This window comes from Salvelinus sp. IW2-2015, unplaced genomic scaffold, assembly GCF_002910315.2.
Source record: "Salvelinus sp. IW2-2015 unplaced genomic scaffold, ASM291031v2 Un_scaffold2917, whole genome shotgun sequence".
Classification (NCBI taxonomy): domain Eukaryota; kingdom Metazoa; phylum Chordata; class Actinopteri; order Salmoniformes; family Salmonidae; genus Salvelinus; species Salvelinus sp. IW2-2015.
This window is the reverse complement of record NW_019944214.1, coordinates 48,603-67,250: the sequence shown is the minus strand read 5'-3', so window position 1 is coordinate 67,250 and position 18,648 is coordinate 48,603. Positions and strand designations below refer to the sequence as shown.

The following is an 18,648-nucleotide window of genomic DNA, read 5'->3' as shown; positions in this document are numbered from 1 at the left end:
GGGGTGAGAGGGAGGGGCAGGGAGAGAGAGGCCCTCCTTCCCCACTAACCAATAAGATGCGCTGTGTGTTAATGTGGAGGATTATTCTAGAAAGGTAGACAAATCAACACAGTGTATGACAGTAGTATGAAATATGTTTAATATACTTCAATGAACATGATAAACAGAGACAAACTGTAGGGGGAAAAAAGTAACTTCGCAATATATTGGAAATAAAAAGCAATGAGATACAAAACTATTTTTCAAGAGATCAAATGTTTTCCTATCAGGCAGTTTCCTAGTCGCCCTGTGCAGAATGTTTTCCCCATAGAATTAGAATGATTTCTACTCTAATGATTGTAGTTCTATTGTTTGAGACGTAGAATCATCTCTGTCTGTCCAGTAACCGGAGTATCACCAGAAAATATATTCTACTATTCATATATACTGAACAAAAAATATAAAAACACAACATGTAAAAGTGTTGGTCCCATGTTTCATGAGCTGAAAAAAAAAAAAAAAAGATCCCAGAAATGTTCCATACGCACAAAAATATTATCTCTCTCAAGTTGAGCACAAATTTGTTTACATCCCTGTTAGTGAGCATTTCTCCTTTACTGAGGTGCACCCATGGCTTTGCCCCTGTGCAGTCATGTGAAATCCATAGATTAGGCCCTAATGAATTCATATGAACAGTAACTCAGTAAAATGGTTGAAAGTTGTTGTGTTTATATTTTTGCTCAGTATACATTCCATTCAGTTTATCCATATTGCAAAGTATCCCTTTTCACACAAGCTACTGCTTAAATCCTGATTCGTTTTAATTTAATAAATGGCCCCCACGCAAATCCTTATTTTACTTGCAATGCAATGTAATTTACATTAGAACATGTAATCAAAAACACACAATATGATGTAGTTTAAAGCAACACAACGTCGTATTACTACTACAACACTTCAATGAGTYCCACACTGGAATTAAATGTTCCCAACACTGTAATAACATAAACAATAGGTACATTTACAAAAGACAACGTACCTCAAAACAAAAGCTGTTCTAATGACATGGCACCTCCCACTGGGCAGACGTCCATTCAACGTCCATTCAACGTCTATTCCACGTTGGTTCAACGTCATTTCATTGAAAAATGACGTTGAAACAACGCTGAATCAACCAGTGTATGCCCAGTGGGCTGTAATCAGTATGAATAGTGTGTCAATTAAGTTCAATAATGTATTTGTTTTGGGACATTCACAACAGATGGAATAATAGTGTACTATAGGACTTTTCTCTAGAGTGGTATGTAAGTCTTCTGGACCCATGTGTGTCAGCGTAGATATATACTCAATCATATAGGCACTGTTGAACTGAACCAACCGACTGAATCAACCCGACTGAATCAACCCGACTGAATCAACCCGACTGAATCAACCCGACTGAATCAACCCGACTGAATCAAACCCGACTGAACCAACCGACTGAACCAACCGACTGAATCAACCCGACTGAATCAACCCGACTGAATCAACCCGACTGAATCAACCCGACTGAACCAACCGACTGAATCACCCGACTGAATTACCCGACTGAATCACCCGACTGAATCACCCGACTGAATCAACCGCAGTATGACTGTGAGAAGGTGCTGATTGAAAGAGAGAGAGATAGAATGGACTGTTACTGTATAGCCTCCCTCATGTTGACAGTAATAGTGTACACTGTATTGACCGATACTCTGCGACAGCAAAGCAACGTTTTGATCTATAGTAGAAATGGGACATAATGGCTACTGTTCAACCCAACTCACCTACAGTACAGAACAGCTATTGGTCAGGTCCAGAAGGAAAGTCTCCTGATTCTTTCAGTTCAGAGGAACTACTGCTAGTCCAGTTGGCTGTTTGTGAACACTCCGGTGAGATGACTTTTCAGTCTAAATGTTTGTTGTTCCAGTTGAGAGTTTTAGGATGCCTGAGTGAGTCCTGGAGAGGCCCTGGAGAGGTTCTGGAGAGGCCCTGGAGAGGTTCTGGAGAGGCCCTGGAGAGGTTCTGGAGAGGTCCTGGAGAGGTCCTGGAGAGGCCACAGAGCTAAACTATAATCCCTGAAGAGACAGGCTGGGTTCTGCAGTGGTTATTCACCCAGGGATAAGTGGGACTGGCTGGTCTCTGCTTCAGTAGAGCCCCGGGTCCTGGTCTCTGCTTCAGTAGAGGCCCCGGTCCTGGTCTCTGCTTCAGTAGAGCAGGGCCCAGTTAACCCTGTCCACCATACCTCTGCCAGCCAGAGTTCCTTAGTTGACCGTTGGTCTAGGCTGGTAAGAGTTGTCCTCAGAGATGTCCTGATCCTCGCTGCCCATCAGACCTGAGATGTAAGGCAGACCTGCAAAGAGACAGAGACACAGAGAGACAGAGGGACAGAGAGACAGAGACACAGAGAGACAGAGGGACAGAGAGACAGAGACACAGAGGAACATGTCAATCACAACAAATACCTTGATATTCAATAGATAATAAAGCAAACGTTGACACCAGCCAGACACACTCTTACGAAGTCATTCAGTGAATCAGGAAGTTAGTTGAAAAGTGTCGTCTATTTTTTTATTTATTCGGATCAATCAATTAACTGTCGAACCAACAGCGTTTACAATCACATGAAAGGCAGTCAATGGATACGCTGGATCAAGAACTGACAGAGCTGGACAGAAAATAACTTCTAATTCAGTATAGTGATAGATATCAAAAATAAAAACGATTTGGAAATTAATCTGGTCTCCATAATATTATTATAATAGTCATTCATTACAGTTCAATCCTATTATAATTTTCATTCATTACAGTTCAATCCTATTATTATAGTCATTCATTACAGTTCATTCTATTATAAAATTAAAGTTCCCCATTCATTACAGTTCAAAGTCTATTATAATTAATAGTCAATTCATTACAGTTCAAATCGTATTATTATTATAGTCATTCATTACAGTTCAATCGCCTATTATTATAGGTATTCATTACAGATTTTTTTTTTTTTTTTTTTTTTTTCCATCCTATAGTGATTATAAGTCATTCATTAACAGTTCCATCCTATAATATAGTCATTCATGTACAGTTCAATCCCTATTATTGATGTCATTCCATTACAGTTCCATCACAATTATATTAGTCATTCATTACAGTTCGGAGAACCTAATATTAATCCACCATTGATCCAATCAAAACATATACTGATGCTGAATGTAATTGTAAATTAACATTATTTCAAATTTGATATTTAACTTGATTTGATTTAGATTTGTTTAGTAAAAGTTATAAGGCCCAGCACCAGCCCTAACCCTAAACCCCAGCACCAGCCCTAACCCCTAACCCCAGCCCTAACCCCTAACCCCAGCACCAAGCCCTAACCCCCTAACGCCCAGCCACTAACACAGCCCTAAACCCCTAACCCCAGCACCAGCCCTAACCCCTTACCCCAGCACGCAGCCCAACCCCTAACCCAAGCACCGCCCTAACCCCAGCCCCTAACACCAGCACCAGCCCCTAACCCCAAGCTCCTACACACCCCTAACCCCTACCCCAGCACCAGCCCTAAAACCCCTAACCCCAGCTTCTAGACACAGCCCTAACCCCAGCAGCCAAGCCCTAACCCCTAACCCCAGCTCTAACACAGCCCTAACCCCTAACCCCAGCCTCTAACACAGCCCTAACCCTAACCGCCAGCACCAGCCCTAACGCCCAGCACAGCCCTAAACCCCTAACCCCAGCCCTAAACCCCTAACCCCAGCCCTAACCCCTAACCCCAGCACCAAGCCCTACCCCTAACCCCAGCAACTAACACAGCCCCTAACCCTAACCCCCAGCACCAGCCTAACCCCTTACCCAGCACCAGCCTAACCCCAGCATCAGCGCCTAAACCCCAGCCCTAACCCGCAGCACCAGCCCTAACCCCAGCTCTAACACACCCCTAACCCCTAACCCCAGCACCAAGCCCTAACCCTAACCCAGGCCTAACACAGCCCTAACCCCAAGCATCCAGCCCTAACCCCTAACACCCAGCCTATAACACAGCCCCTAACCCCTAAGCCAAGCTCTAACACAGCCCTAAACCCTAACCAGCACCAGCCATAAACCCCAGCATCCAGCCCTAAGCCCTAACCCCAGCCACGCAGCCCTAACCCCTAACCCCAGCCCTAACCCCAACCCCAGCAAACCAGCCCTAACCCCTACCAGCAGCTAAATCACAGCCCTAACCCCTAACCCCAGCAACCAGCCCTAACGCCCTTAACCCCAGCACCAGCCCTAACCGCCTAACCCCGCACCAGCCCGCTAACCCCAGCCCTAACCCCAGCACCGAGCCTAACCCAGCTCTAAACAACACCCCTACCCCTAACCCAGCACCAGCCCTAACCCCTAACCCCACTCTAACACAGCCTAACCCCAGCACCAAGCCCTAACCCCTAACCCCAGCTCTAACAACAGCCCTAACCCCTAACCCCAGCGTCTAAAACACAGCCCTAACCCCTAACCCAGCACCAGCCCCTAATACGTCCCAGCACCAGCCCTAAGAAGCCCTAACAACTAGCCACAAATCACCCTGCCCGCTTCCTGAAGTGTAGTTAGGGTTGTCTATGTTCTCCTTGTGTTGGTTCTTCTTGCCAGAGTCTGGAAGGGAAAACGAGCACCACACCTGAAAAGCTTAGTTGTTGAAAGCAAGGTTGTAAAACAAATCTAACTGATATGCTGGATGTGGGGAACACTTGAGAAGGATTCTTTAGTAAATGTCTGAAAAGCCCCTCACCCTGGCCCCAGCCCACTGGACACCACCCAATCGTAGTTAGGATTGTCTATGTTCTTCCAACGTCTGTCTCTGAAAGAGGAAACCAATACAAATCGTATCAATTAACATGACGCCAAAAGGAAGACTAGCCCCTTCGGTAGGCTAAAAGAGACGTTTTGAAAAACAACCCTATCAGAGTTGACTTTATAGTTCAAATGTAATGTGATGAAACTCATAGTCTCACGGCGGACGACCTGATGAGGCCAGACGAGGATGGTACGAGAACTGAAGAGCTCTACCAACGGCCACGCCCCTGTTCGCTATGACCATGGAACATAGTGGTAGTACCACACACACGCTGGACAGCAGACCCTGAGTACTGATGGACAGAGAACAGGGGAGGGAGACAGAGGGGAGGGGGGAAGGGAGAGAGACAAGAGGGGGGAGAGAGAGAGACAGAGGGGGGAAGAGGAGGACAATAGAGGGTGGGGAGAGAGAGAGACACGGAGGGGGATTATTCACAATACAGGGTGAATACGTATGTAGTCTAGGTCTATTCATGCTAATACAGGTGAATACGTATGTAGCCTAGGTTCTATTCCACAATACAGGTGAATACGTCTGTAGCCTATGGTCTATTTCACAATACAGGTGAATAACGTATGTAGTCTAGGTCCTATTCACAATAACAGGTGACTACATATGTAGTCTAGGTCTAATTCACAATACAGGTGAACTACATATGTAGTCTAGGTTCTATTCACAATACAGGTGAAATACGTCTGTTTAGTCCTAGGTCTATTCAGCAATACAGGTGAAATAACTATGTAAGATCCTAGGTCTATTCACAAATATCAGGTGGAATACAATATATTAGTCCTAGGTCTATTCACAATACAGGTGAATACAATATAAATAAGTCTAGGGTCTATTCAACAATACAGGTGAATACATAATATAGTCTAGGTCTATTCACAAAATACAGGTGATATACATATATAGTCTAGGTCTATTCACAATACAGGTGAAGAATACATATATAGTCTAAGGTTCGATTCACAATACAGGTTGAATACATTATGTAGTCTAGGTCCTATTCACAAATACACAGGTGAATACGTCTGTAGTCTAGGTACTATTCACAATACAAGGTGAAATACATTGATAGTCTAGTCCTATTCACAATACAGGTGAATACATATGTAGTCTAGGTCTATTCACAATACAGGTGAATAACATATGTAGGCTAGGTCTATTCACAATACAGGTGAAATACGTCTGTAGTCTAGGTCTATCACAATACAGGTGGAATACATATATAGTCCTAGGTCTATTCACATACAGGCTGAATACGTCCTGTAAGTCCTAGGTAAATATCACAATACAGGTGAAATACGTCTGTAGCCTAAGGTCTATTCACAATACAGGTGAAATACGGTCTGTAGTCCCTAGGTCTATTCACAATACAGGTGATACGTTCCTGTAGTCTAGGTCTATTCACAAATACAGGTGAATAACGGTCTGTAGTCTAGGTCTTATTCACAATACAGGTTGAATACATATTAGTCTAGGTCTAATTCACAATACAGGTGAACTACATATATAGTCTAGGTCTATTCACAATACAAGGTGGAATATCGTCCTGCTAGGTCTAGGTCTATTCACAATACAGGTGAATACATATGTAGTCTAGGTCTATTCCATACGAGGTAAACATAGCAGGCTCCAATACAGTTACTTGTAGTCTAGGTCTATTTAACAATACAAGGTCAGCAAATTACATATTAGTTAGGTCTAATCACAAACAAGGTGAATACATATTAGCCTAGGTCTTATTCACATACAGGGAATACATCTGTTAAGTCTAGGTCTATTCCCAATACAGGTGATTACAATAGTAGTCTAGGTGGGTACTATTACGAGTCATTGGCAGTATTGGCTTGAATCATATGGGTCCAAAGTCTATCACAATACGTGGATTACATTGGACTTACTTTATTCACAATACAGTGAAATAACAATGTAGCTGTCTTATTTACATACAAATGTGACGTTACTGGGCAAACACAGTAAGATCATGCCAGACTCCAGGGCATACAAGGTGAGTGGGCCATGCAACATGATGCAAGCCAAGAAAATCCAGCTAAGCAGATGAAGGATTTGTGGAGTAGACATTGATCCAGATCGCCAGATAAGTTGGATGAAGTTAGGTGGAACTGGCTTGAACAGATCAGCCAGATCCAAATTGTGGCTGCAGTGAGTTGTGGACTATAACAAGCAGCCCAGACTCCAGCTAAACAGTTAGGGAGCTAACGATGGATGTTAGCCTCAGACTCGTGCTAGCTAGTGAAAGTTAGGCCTACAAAGCATGTGCAAAAATCACGCAGAATCCCTCATGTAAAGATGCAGTGTTTTAGTGCTGACGGACATTTTTAACATATATCAGCTTACACGATTCGTACAGTGCTGGTAGCATATTACAGTGGGTATATCATCGCGCTCCATACAGTGAGTTAGTGGGCTAAATCACCATGACTCGTAAGGCGAGAGTTATGACTAAACATGATCGCAGCCCAGACTCCCAGTCGGCTAGCAGCTAGCAGTGTTAGTGGACGAAACATTGAGTGCCAGCCCAGACTCCCAGGCTAGCAGTGAGTTAGTGGAGCTAACATGAGCAGCCCAGACTCCCAGGCTAGCAGTGAGTTAGTGGAGCTTAACATGACGCAGCCCAGACTCCAGCTAGCAGTGAGTTAGGGGAGCTAACATGAGCAGCCCAGACTCCCAGGCTAGCAGTGAGTTAGTGGAGCTAACATGAAACCGCAGCCCAGACTCCCGGGCTAGCAGTGAGTTTAGTCGAGCTAACATGACGCAGCCCAGACTCCCAGGCTAGCAGTGAGTTAGTGGAGGTAACATGATCAGCCAGACTCCCAGCTAGCAGGAGTTAGTGGAGCTAACATGAGGCAGCCCAGACTCCCAGGCTAGCAGTGAGTTTAGTGGAGGAGTAAACATGAGTGCAGTCCAGACTCCCAGGCTAGCAGTGAGTTAGTGGGGCTAACATGATAGCAGGACCCAGGCTAGCATGAGTTAGTGGAGCTAACATGATGCAGCCCAGACTCCCAGGCTAGCAGTGAGTTAGTGGAGCTAACATGATGCAGCCAGACTCCCAGGCTAGCAGTGAGTTAGTGGAAGCTAAACATGATGCACCCAGACTCCCAGGCTAAGCCAGTGAGTTAGTGGAGCTAACATGATGCAGCCCAGACTCCCAGGCTAGCAGTGAGTTAGTGGACGCTAACATGAGGCAGACCCAGACTCCCAGGCTAGCAGTGAGTTAGTGGAGCTAACATGATGCAGCCCAGACTCCCAGGCTAGCAGGCGAGTTAGTGGAGCTAACATGAGGCAGCCCAGACTCCAGGCTAGCAGTGAGTTAGTGGAGCTAACATGAATGCAGCCCAGACTCCCAGGTAGCAGTGAGTTAGTGGGAGCTAACATGATGCAGCCCAGACTCCCAGGCTAGCAGTGAGTTGGAGCTAACATGAGCAGCCCAGACTCTAGGCTAGCAGTGAGTTAGTGGACTACAGAGCAGCCCAGACTCCCAGGCTAGCATGATTAGCGGGCCGTTTAAAGGGCCTGGCTGTGTATAGAACAGCCTTGATCCGTGACACATTGAAAGAAGATACTGAACTAAACACAATTCGAGTACCAAACGTTTTTCATGTTCTAGTATTGAAAAAGTACAAGAAGCTTTGGGTATAGCACGCAACACTAAGGCAGGCACACACACACACGAGTGTGATTTTTTCGACGAACACTCAACCTCACACAGACAGACACTCCACACACACACGACAGACACTACACACAGACACAGACCTCACACACAGACACCAACGACTCAACACGACACTCACAGCAACAGTGAACACAGGGGTGTGTAGAGTCCTGTATAGCATAAACAGCTACTCCGTTTGGCTCACCTTGTCAGTAGGAAGCTCATCGCCCCCGTAAACAACGCTCCACTTTGCTGTGAAATACAGGGAAAGTTTCACAAACACGAAAACAAAAATCCATTAGTCCTCAACATTAACTCATTGGGCCCTAAGTTTTTCTCCTGACCAACAGAGAAATACACATCACTAAAGGTCATTGAAGTCTTACTAGGTAAGTTATGAAGCTACAATAAGTAAGGGTCTAGTTTGAAGTCTATAACTACAGGTAAGGGTCTAGTTTGAAGTCTATAACTACGTAAGGTACCTAGTTGAAGTCTATAAACATACAAGTAAGGGTCTAGTTGAAGTTCATAACTACAGTAAAGGGTCTAGTTGAAGTCTATAAGCTACAGGTAAGGTGTCTAGTTAGAGTCTTCTATAACTACAGTAAGGGTCTAGTTGAAGTCTTATAACTACAGTAAAGGGTCTAGTTTGAAGTCTATAACTAACAGTAAGACGGTCTAGTGAAGTTATAACTACAGTAAGGGTCTAGAGCTTTTTCCTGTTAAATCGGCACCCTAAGTGTGCTAGTCAATAAACGTTGAATCAACTTCAAAAATCTGAGCACATTTATTTAACAACCCAACCGTCTGGTCCCGATGAGGTCAGCGGTCATGGAGAGTGACATCACAGGATGGTAGCTGCACCCACTAGAAGGACGGACGCCCCGAGATCCGGTCACGCCCATCTGGGTCGTCTACAACACCCAATAAAGAGACCCATGATCAGTAGCAGGCCCACGAAGTAAGTCAACTACCAATCAGAAGACGAGCAAGACACGTATTATGTTCAATAATGTAATGTCACGAGATATACTGAACCCAAAATCATAAATCTATGTGTTTATGTTGTATTAACAGTTTGAGACAAACTACTTGAACAGATCGGAATAGCCCAGACAGACACTCACACATTTTCCGTGACGTTTGCTGATAGCGCCTCAATGATGAAAAGAGTGAAGCGAAGCCACTGACGTACATCACCAGGGGAATGTGGAATGTTATTTCTGGAATACAGGGAACAGAAAGTCTAAGGAACACAGTTTTCCTAACAGGTATCGCCAAGTCTTGGTTCTACACATCAAACATAACAGGTATAGTGTATAGTTCAGGTATAGTTATCAGGTATAGTTAACAGGTATAGTTACAGGTATAAGTTACAGGTATAGGTTACAGTATAGTTACAGGTATAATTACAGGTATAGTTATAGGTATAATGACAGGTATAAGTTATACAGTATATAGTTATAGGTATAATAGTTATAGGTTAGTTATAGTGTATATATAGTATAGGTATAAGTTATAGGTATACATTATAGTTATAGGTTATATTATAGGTTATAGTTAATAGGTTATAGTTATAGGTTATAATTATAGGTATAGTTAAAGGTATAGGTTATAAGGTATAGTTATAATTATAGTTATAGGTTATAATTAATAGGTTAGTTTACAGGTATACGTTATAGTTACAGGTATATTATAGGTATAGTGCAATTATAGTTTAGAGGTATAATTATAGTTTACAGGTATAATTATAGTTCACAAGTATTATAGTTATAGTTAAGGTATAGTTTAGTTATAGTTACAGGTATAAAGTTCGGTATTAGTATAGTTATTGGTATAATTCTATAGTTACAGGCTAAATTTATAGTTACAGGTAATAGTTATATAGGTTACAGGTATCACATTATAGTTACAGGTATAGTTATATTACAGGTTATAGGTATATTATGTTACAAGGTATAGTTACAGGTTACATATATGTATAGGTATACGTTACAGGGTAATATTATCAGGTATAGTTATAGTATATTAAGTTAAATATAAAGTTTATAAGGTATAGTTTAAGGTATACGGTTATAGTTAAGGGTATAGTTACAGTATAATTAGGTATAGTTTTTACGACGGTATAGTTATAAAGTAATAGTTATAACAGGTTATAGTTACAGTAGTTAATTACAGGTAAAAGTTACAGTCATAAGTTAAGGTAATATTAATAGTTAACAGGTATAAGGTTTTACAGGTATAGTTATAGTTATGCAGGTAATAATTATAACGTAGGTATTTAGGTAAGGTATATTATATCAGGTATAGTTACAGGTATAGAAGTATAGTTAAGTATTTAACAGGTATATTTGTTACAGGTATAGTTACAGGTATAGTTAACGTATTGTTTGTTTACAGGTATAATTAAGTTCAAGGTATAGTTATAGTTACAAGGTATAGTTACAAGTATAATTAAATAGTTACAGGTATAGTTTAACAGGTATATGTTAATAAGTTACAGGTATAGTTACAGGTATAGTATAGTACAGGTATAGTTAATACAGGTATAATTTAGTTACAGGTATAGTTACAGGTATAGTTATAGATTTAGTTACAGGTATAGTTACAGGTATAGTTTATAGTTACAGGTATATTACAGGTATAATTTATAGTTACAGGTAAAAGTTATTACGTATAGTTATAGGTTACAGGTATAATTATAGTTACAGGTATAGTTACAGGTATAGTTATAGTTACAGTAATAGTTACAGGTATAGTTATATCTTAGGTAATAGTTACAGGTATAGTTAATGTTTACAGGTTATAGTTACAGGTATAGTTATAGTTACAGGTATAGTTATAGGTATATGTATAGTTACAGGTATGTTACAGGTAATAGTTATAGTTTAACAGGTATGGTATAGTTAAGGTATAGTTACAGGTATAATTATAGTTATAGGTATGTTTATACGTTATAGTTATAGTTACAGTATAGTTATAGTTATAGTATAGTTACAGGTATAGGTATAGTTATAGGTATAGTTACAGGTATATTATTTAGTAGTTATAGGCATAATTAATAGTTATAGGTATAGTTACAGGCATAATTTAGTTACAGGTATATTATAGTTATAGGCATAATTATAGTTACTAGGCATAATTATAGTTAACGGTATAGTTATAGGCAAAGTATAGGTACAGGTATAATTATAGTTATGGTATAGTTAAAGGCAAATAGCTATAAGTATCGGTATAATATTGGTAATAGTTAAAGTATAGTTAATTATACTTATAGGTAATATGTTATAATTATAGTTTTCGTATAGTTATAGCTAGTATAGGTTACGGTATAATTATTTGTAAGGTATAGTTTAATTATAGTTATAGGTATAATTATGGTTTCGGTATAGTTATAGGCATAGTGGTATCGGTATAATTTTGGTATAGTTTATCGGCACTGGGTTATAATAATTGGTATAACTTAATAGGTATAAGTTATAATTAATAGTTTTCGGAATAGTATAGGCAAAGCTATAGGTATTGGTATAAATATTGGTATAGTTATAGGTATAGTTTACTGTAAAGAATTGTAGTTTTAGGTATCGGTATAGTACAGGTATAATTATCGTATAGTTATAATAAGGATCTAAGTATAATACGATATAGGTATAGTTATAATTATAGATATATATTATAGTTTATAGTTATATCAGGTATATTTTGTTTCATCATAGGCCTAGTATTATAGACATTCCAGTGTAAGTTATCACTGGGTATAATTGTACTTATGAAGTTATAATTATAGTTTTGAAGTATCAGGAAGCTAGTATGTATATCATGGTATAGTTATAGTATGTACTGATTGGTTTAGTTTGATACGATAGTAGTATAATTATTATAGTTAATATAGTTACAGGTCATAGTTATAATTATCATAGGTTATAATTAAGTATAATTATATTAATAATGTTACAGTATAGTTACAGGTATAATTATACAGGTATAGTTAACAGGTATAGTTACAGGTCATAGTATGACAGTAAAATGATTACAGGTATAGGTTACTAGTATAGTTGTATATTACAGGTATAATAAGTAAGTATATATTACAGTATAGGTATATTAAGGTATAGTATATAGTTATAGTTACAGATAATAAGTTACAGAGTAGTACCGGTTATAGTTACAGGTATAGTTAAGGTTATCAAGTTATAGTTACAGGTATAGTACAAGGTATAGATTTATAACAGTATTCAATATAGTTACAGGTATAGTTATATAGTTACAGTATGTCAGTATATTTGTACAGGATATAATATTATAGTTTACAGGTATAGTACAGTATATTAAGTGTACAGGTAATATTTAAGGTAAGGTTTATGTTACAGTATAGTTACAGGTATAGTTATAGTTAAGGTTATAAGTTCATAGTAGATTATTTACGTAGTTACAGGTATAGTTTAGTACAGTTACATATAATTATAGTTTACAGGTATAGTTACAAGTAAGTATAGTACGTATAATTATAAGTATATCAGGTATATTGTAGGTAACAGGTATAGTTATAGTTTACAGGTATAGTTAGTATTAATTGTTACTATATGTTAAAGGTATAGGTTAATTATAGTTACAGAAGTATAGTTAACAGTTTAATTAGTATATATAGTTACGTAGTTACGTATAAGTTATAGGTTATTATAAGTTATAGGTATAGTTATAGTTATAGGTATAGTTATATTATAAGTATGAGTTATAAGGTATATTTACAGGTATATGTTATAGTTACAGTATAATTATAGTCTATAGCATAATTATATTATAGGTATAGTTACAGGCATAATATAGTTTACAGTATAAGTTAATAGTTATATGGCATAATTATAGTCATATAGCCATAATTATAAGTTAACGGTATAGTTATTAGCAAAGCTATAGGTACAGGTAATAATTAGTAAGTTATGGTCATAGTTAAAAGGCATGCTATAAGTAATATATTGGTAACGTAGTAATATTATAGGTAATATTATAGTTTCTGTATATATCAGCATCATAGGTATGATTATATTTAGTATAGGTTAATATAGTTTCAAGTTAGATGCTATAGTTGGTATAATTATGATTGTACGGTATAGTTTTATCGATAGGTATTATATGTTTCGGTATAAATGCTGGTATTAATTATTGGTATAGTTATCGGCACTGGTATAATAATTGGTATACTTTAGGTATAGTTATAAATTATAGTTTTCGGAATAGTATAGGCAAAGCTATAGGTATTGGGTATAAATATTGGTATAGTTATAGGTATCGGTTACTGGTATAGGTAATTGTAGTTTTAGGTATCGGTATAGTTACAGGTATAAATTATCGGTATAGTTTATAATTACAGGTCTAATATAATTATCGATATAGGTTATGTTATAATTATAGATAATATATTATAGTTATATTATGAATATATCAAATATATCGATATCGGTATAGTTATAATTATAGATATAAGTATAATAATCGATAGTATAGTTTATAATTAAGCTATATATAATATGATATAGGTATTTAATTAATTATCTTAAGCATATTTAATTTATATAGGTAATTACGATATAGCTATAATATAGGTAAAGTTATAAGTATAATTATACCTATATTGAAATGATCAGATATAGTTCTAGGTATAGGAAAAGAAATAATATAGTTATCGGTAAATTAAGTTATCGGTAGAATTATATGTTATCGGTATAGTTATCGCTATAGTGGTGTTACTTAGCAACATGAGAGTGTTGGTAAGGTACATGATGTTGTTACTTAGGCACTGAGAGTGTTGGTAAGGTACATGATGTTGTTACCTTTGGCAACATGAGAGTGTTGGTAAGGTACATGTGTTGTTACCTTTGGCAACATGAGAGTGGTTTGGTAAGGTACATGGTGTTGTTAACCTTTGCAACATAGAGGTGTTGGTAAGGTACATGGTGGTGTTGTACCTTTGGCAACATGAGAGTGTGGTAAGTACATGTTTACTGCTATGAGTTTTAACACTGTGTTACCTTTGCCAACATGAGAGGTTGGTAAGTTACATGGTGTTTTACCTTTTGGGCAAAAATGAGAGTTGGAGAGTACATGATGTTAGTTACCTTTTTGCAACATGAGTAGTTTGGTAAGGTACAGGAGATGTACGTCTGAGACAGGTTCCACGATCAGTCTGGTGAGACAATGTAGAGAAACGCTTACCAATGGACAAGAAAGAATACAGAACTTGTTAACATGGCTATAAAACACCACTATTAACATGGACTAAAAACACCACTATTAACATGGACTAAAAAACACCACTATTAACATGGGCTAAAAACCACCACTATTAACATGGTTTGAAAAACAGACAAACGCAGACAAAGCATATTGTGTCTGCAAAATGTCAACAAAAATATATTCCGTTTATTTGTCATATAAAAAAAAAAAACTGTATTTAAGTAGAGCAATCCTACTGCCTGATAGAAACAAACAACCCTGATTGGAAGTACACTGAGCATCGAACCCTCTGATTGGAAGTACACTGAGCATCGAACCCTCTGATTGGAAGTACACTGAGCATCGAACCCAGAACGGAAGCTCTATCAGATCAAAATGCTGTTGAAATCCAACCAGCTGTTGAATCGGACTCAGATCAAAATGGCAGGTGTGTTTCAGTGTTACCTGGTAAAAGGAAGGCTGTTTCAGCCAGCATTTCCACCTCAGCAGCGACTGGACAGGGGCGGCAGCCTGAGGGCGAGGGATAAGGGGCCGGCGCTCTCCTTTCTCTTCTCCTTCTTCATCCTCCTCCTCCTCTTCCCTCTTCTCTTCCCCTGCTCCCCTCTGCTCTTCACGTGTGCCCAAGTGAAAGAGGACAGAGGAAAGAGCACCGATACCCAGCACGATGAGGCTCAGGTTCTGAAAGAAAAAATAAAGAGAGAATGAAAAGTATAAATGGATGGACGTAAATATCTCCTCTTCATCCCTCCCTGAAGTAGTCTAATATTGTTATACAGTTATTAACTTTTTAATAACAGTGTTCAAATGACATACTGAAGGTCGAGCATGAGCCTACAGTGCATTTCAACAAGCACTTCCTTTAAAAAACATGAGGAAGAAGATGACATCATCATCAAGATAATGAGTTGTGAACGGTTYTGGTCATACGCACATTCTTAAAYAAGATTCAATTGTATCATGAATTTGCATCAACTGTACAGGAAACAATACACAATCTGAGACCAACCCTGATCTASTCACCCTGAATATAGGGATATCTATGAGGTAATGTATGGCTCTGCTCACCCTGAATATAGGGATATCTATGGGGTAATGTATGGCTCTGCTCACCCTGAATATAGGGATATCTATGGGGTAATGGCTCACCCTGAATATAGGGATATCTATGGAGTAATGTATGGTCTGAAATATGGGATATCTATGGGGTAATGTATGGCTCTGCTCACCTGAATATAGGGATATCTTGTGAGGTAATGTATGGCTCTGAATATAGGGATATCTATGGAGGTAATGTATGGCTCTGCTCACCCTGAATATAGGGATATCTTATGGAAAGGGTAAAATTAGGTTAGGCTGCTGAATATAGGGATATCTATGAGGTAATGTATGGCTTCTGAATATAGGGATATCTATGGGGTAATGTAATGGCTCTGCTCACCCTGAATATAGGGATATCTATGAGGTAATGTATGGCTCTGAATATAGGGATATCTTATGAGGCGTAATGTATGGCTCTGAATATAGGGATATCTATGGGGTAAATGTATGGCTCTGCTCACCCTGACTATAGGGATATCTATGAGGTAATGTATGGCTCTAAATATAGGGATATCTATGAGGTATGTATGGCTCTGCTCACGCCTGAATATGGGATATCTATGAGGTAATGTATGGCTCTGCTCACCCTGAATATAGGGATATCTATGAGGTAATGTATGGCTTGCTACCACCGGAATAAGGATATCTATGAGGTAATGTATGGCTCTGCTCACCCTGAATATAGGGATATATATGGGGTAATGTATGGCTCTGACTCACCCCTGAATATAGGGATATCTATTGAGGTAACGTATGAGTCTGAATATAGGGATTCTATGAGGTAACGTATGGCTTGCTCACCCTGAATATAGGGATATATATGAGAGGTAATGTATGGGCTCTGAATATAGGGATATCTATGAGGTAATGTATGGCTCTGCTCACCCTGAATATAGGGATATCTATGGGGTAATGTATGGCTCTGAATATAAGGATATATATGAGGTAATGTATGGCTCTGCTCACCCTGAATATAGGGATATATATGAGTAATGTATGGCTCTGAATATAGGGATATCTATGAGGTAATGTATGGCTCTGCTCACTGAATATAGGGATATATATGGGTAATGTATGGCTCTGCTCACCCTGAATATAGGGATATCTATGAGGTTAACTGTATGGCTCTGCTCACCTGAATATAGGGATATCTATGGGGTAATGTAATGGCTCTGCTCACCTGAATATAGGGATATATATGAGGTTAATATATGGCTCTGATATATAGGGATATCTATGAGGTAACGTATGGCTCTGCTCACCTGAATATAGGGATATATATGAGGTAATGTATGGCTCTGAATATAGGGATATCTATGAGGTAATGTATGGCTCTGAATATAGGGATATCTATGAGGTAATGTATGGCTCTGATATATAGGGATATTATGAGGTAATGTATGGCTTCTGAATATAGGGATATCTATGGAGTAATGTATGGCTCTGAATATAGGGATATTATGAGGTAATCGTATGGCTCTGCTCACCCTGAATATAGGGATATCTATGGAGTATTAATGTTATGGCTCTGAATATAGGGGATATCTTATGAGGTAATGTATGGCTCTGCTCACCTGAATATAGGGATATCTATGAGGTAAATGTATGGCTCTGCCACCAATATAGGGATATCTATGGGTATGTATGGCTCACCCTGATATAGGGATTATCTAATGGAGGTAATGTATGCTCTGCTCACCCTGAATATAGGATATTCATGGGGTAATGTATGGCTCTACCGAATATAGGGATATCTATGGAGGTATGTATGGCTCTGCTCACCTGAATATAGGGATATCTATGGGGTATGTATGGCTCTGCTCACTTGAATATAGGGATATCTATGAGGTAATGTATGGCTTCTGCAAATATAGGGATATCTATGGTATGTAATGGCTCTGAATATAGGGATATCTATGAAGTGTAATGTTGCTCTGAATATAGGGATATCTATGGGGAATGTATGGCTCTGGAATATAGGATATCTATGAGGTAATGTATGGCTCTGAATATAGGGATATCTATGAGGTAATGTATGGCTCTGCTCACCCTGAATATAGGGATATCTATGGGAATGTATGGCTCTAATATAGGGATATCTATAGGGTAATGTAGGCATCTGAATATCTCTGCTCTCACCTGAAATAGGATATTATGGGGTAATGTATGCTCTGCTCACCCTGAATATAGGGATATTATGAGGTAATGTATGCTCTGAATATAGGGATATCTATGGAGTAATGTATGGCTCTGCTCACCCTGATATAGGGATATATATGAGGCAATGTATGGCTCTGAATATAGGGATATCTATGAGGTAATGTATGGCTCTGCTCACCCTGAATATAGGATATCTATGAGGTAATGTATGGCTCTGAATATAGGATATCTATGAGGCAATGTATGGCTTCTGAATATAGGGATATCTATGGGTAATGTATGGGCTCTGCTCACCCTGAATATAGGGATATCTATGGGGTAATGTATGGCTCTGCTCACCTGAATATAGGGATATCTATGGGTAATGTATGGCTCTGCTCACCTGAATATAGGGATATATATGAGGTAATGTATGGGCTCTGAATATAGGGATATCTATGAGGTAATGTATGGCTCTGCTCACCCTGAATATAGGGATATCTATGGGGTAATGTATGGCTCTGCTCACCTGAAATATAGGGATATATATATGAGGTAATGTATGGCTCTGAATATAGGGATATCTATGAGGTAATGTATGGTCTCTGAATACAGGGATATCTATGAGGTAAAGTATGGCTCTGTCACCTGAATATAGGGA

The 18,648-nt window shown here is 38.8% G+C and overlaps 1 pseudogene; it reads right to left on the bottom strand.

Annotated features, from left to right (window-relative positions):
* Positions 1-116: 116 nt before the first annotated feature.
* Positions 117-18,648, bottom strand: part of LOC112074986 (major facilitator superfamily domain-containing protein 12-like) — a 28,671-nt pseudogene continuing 10,139 nt past the window's right edge.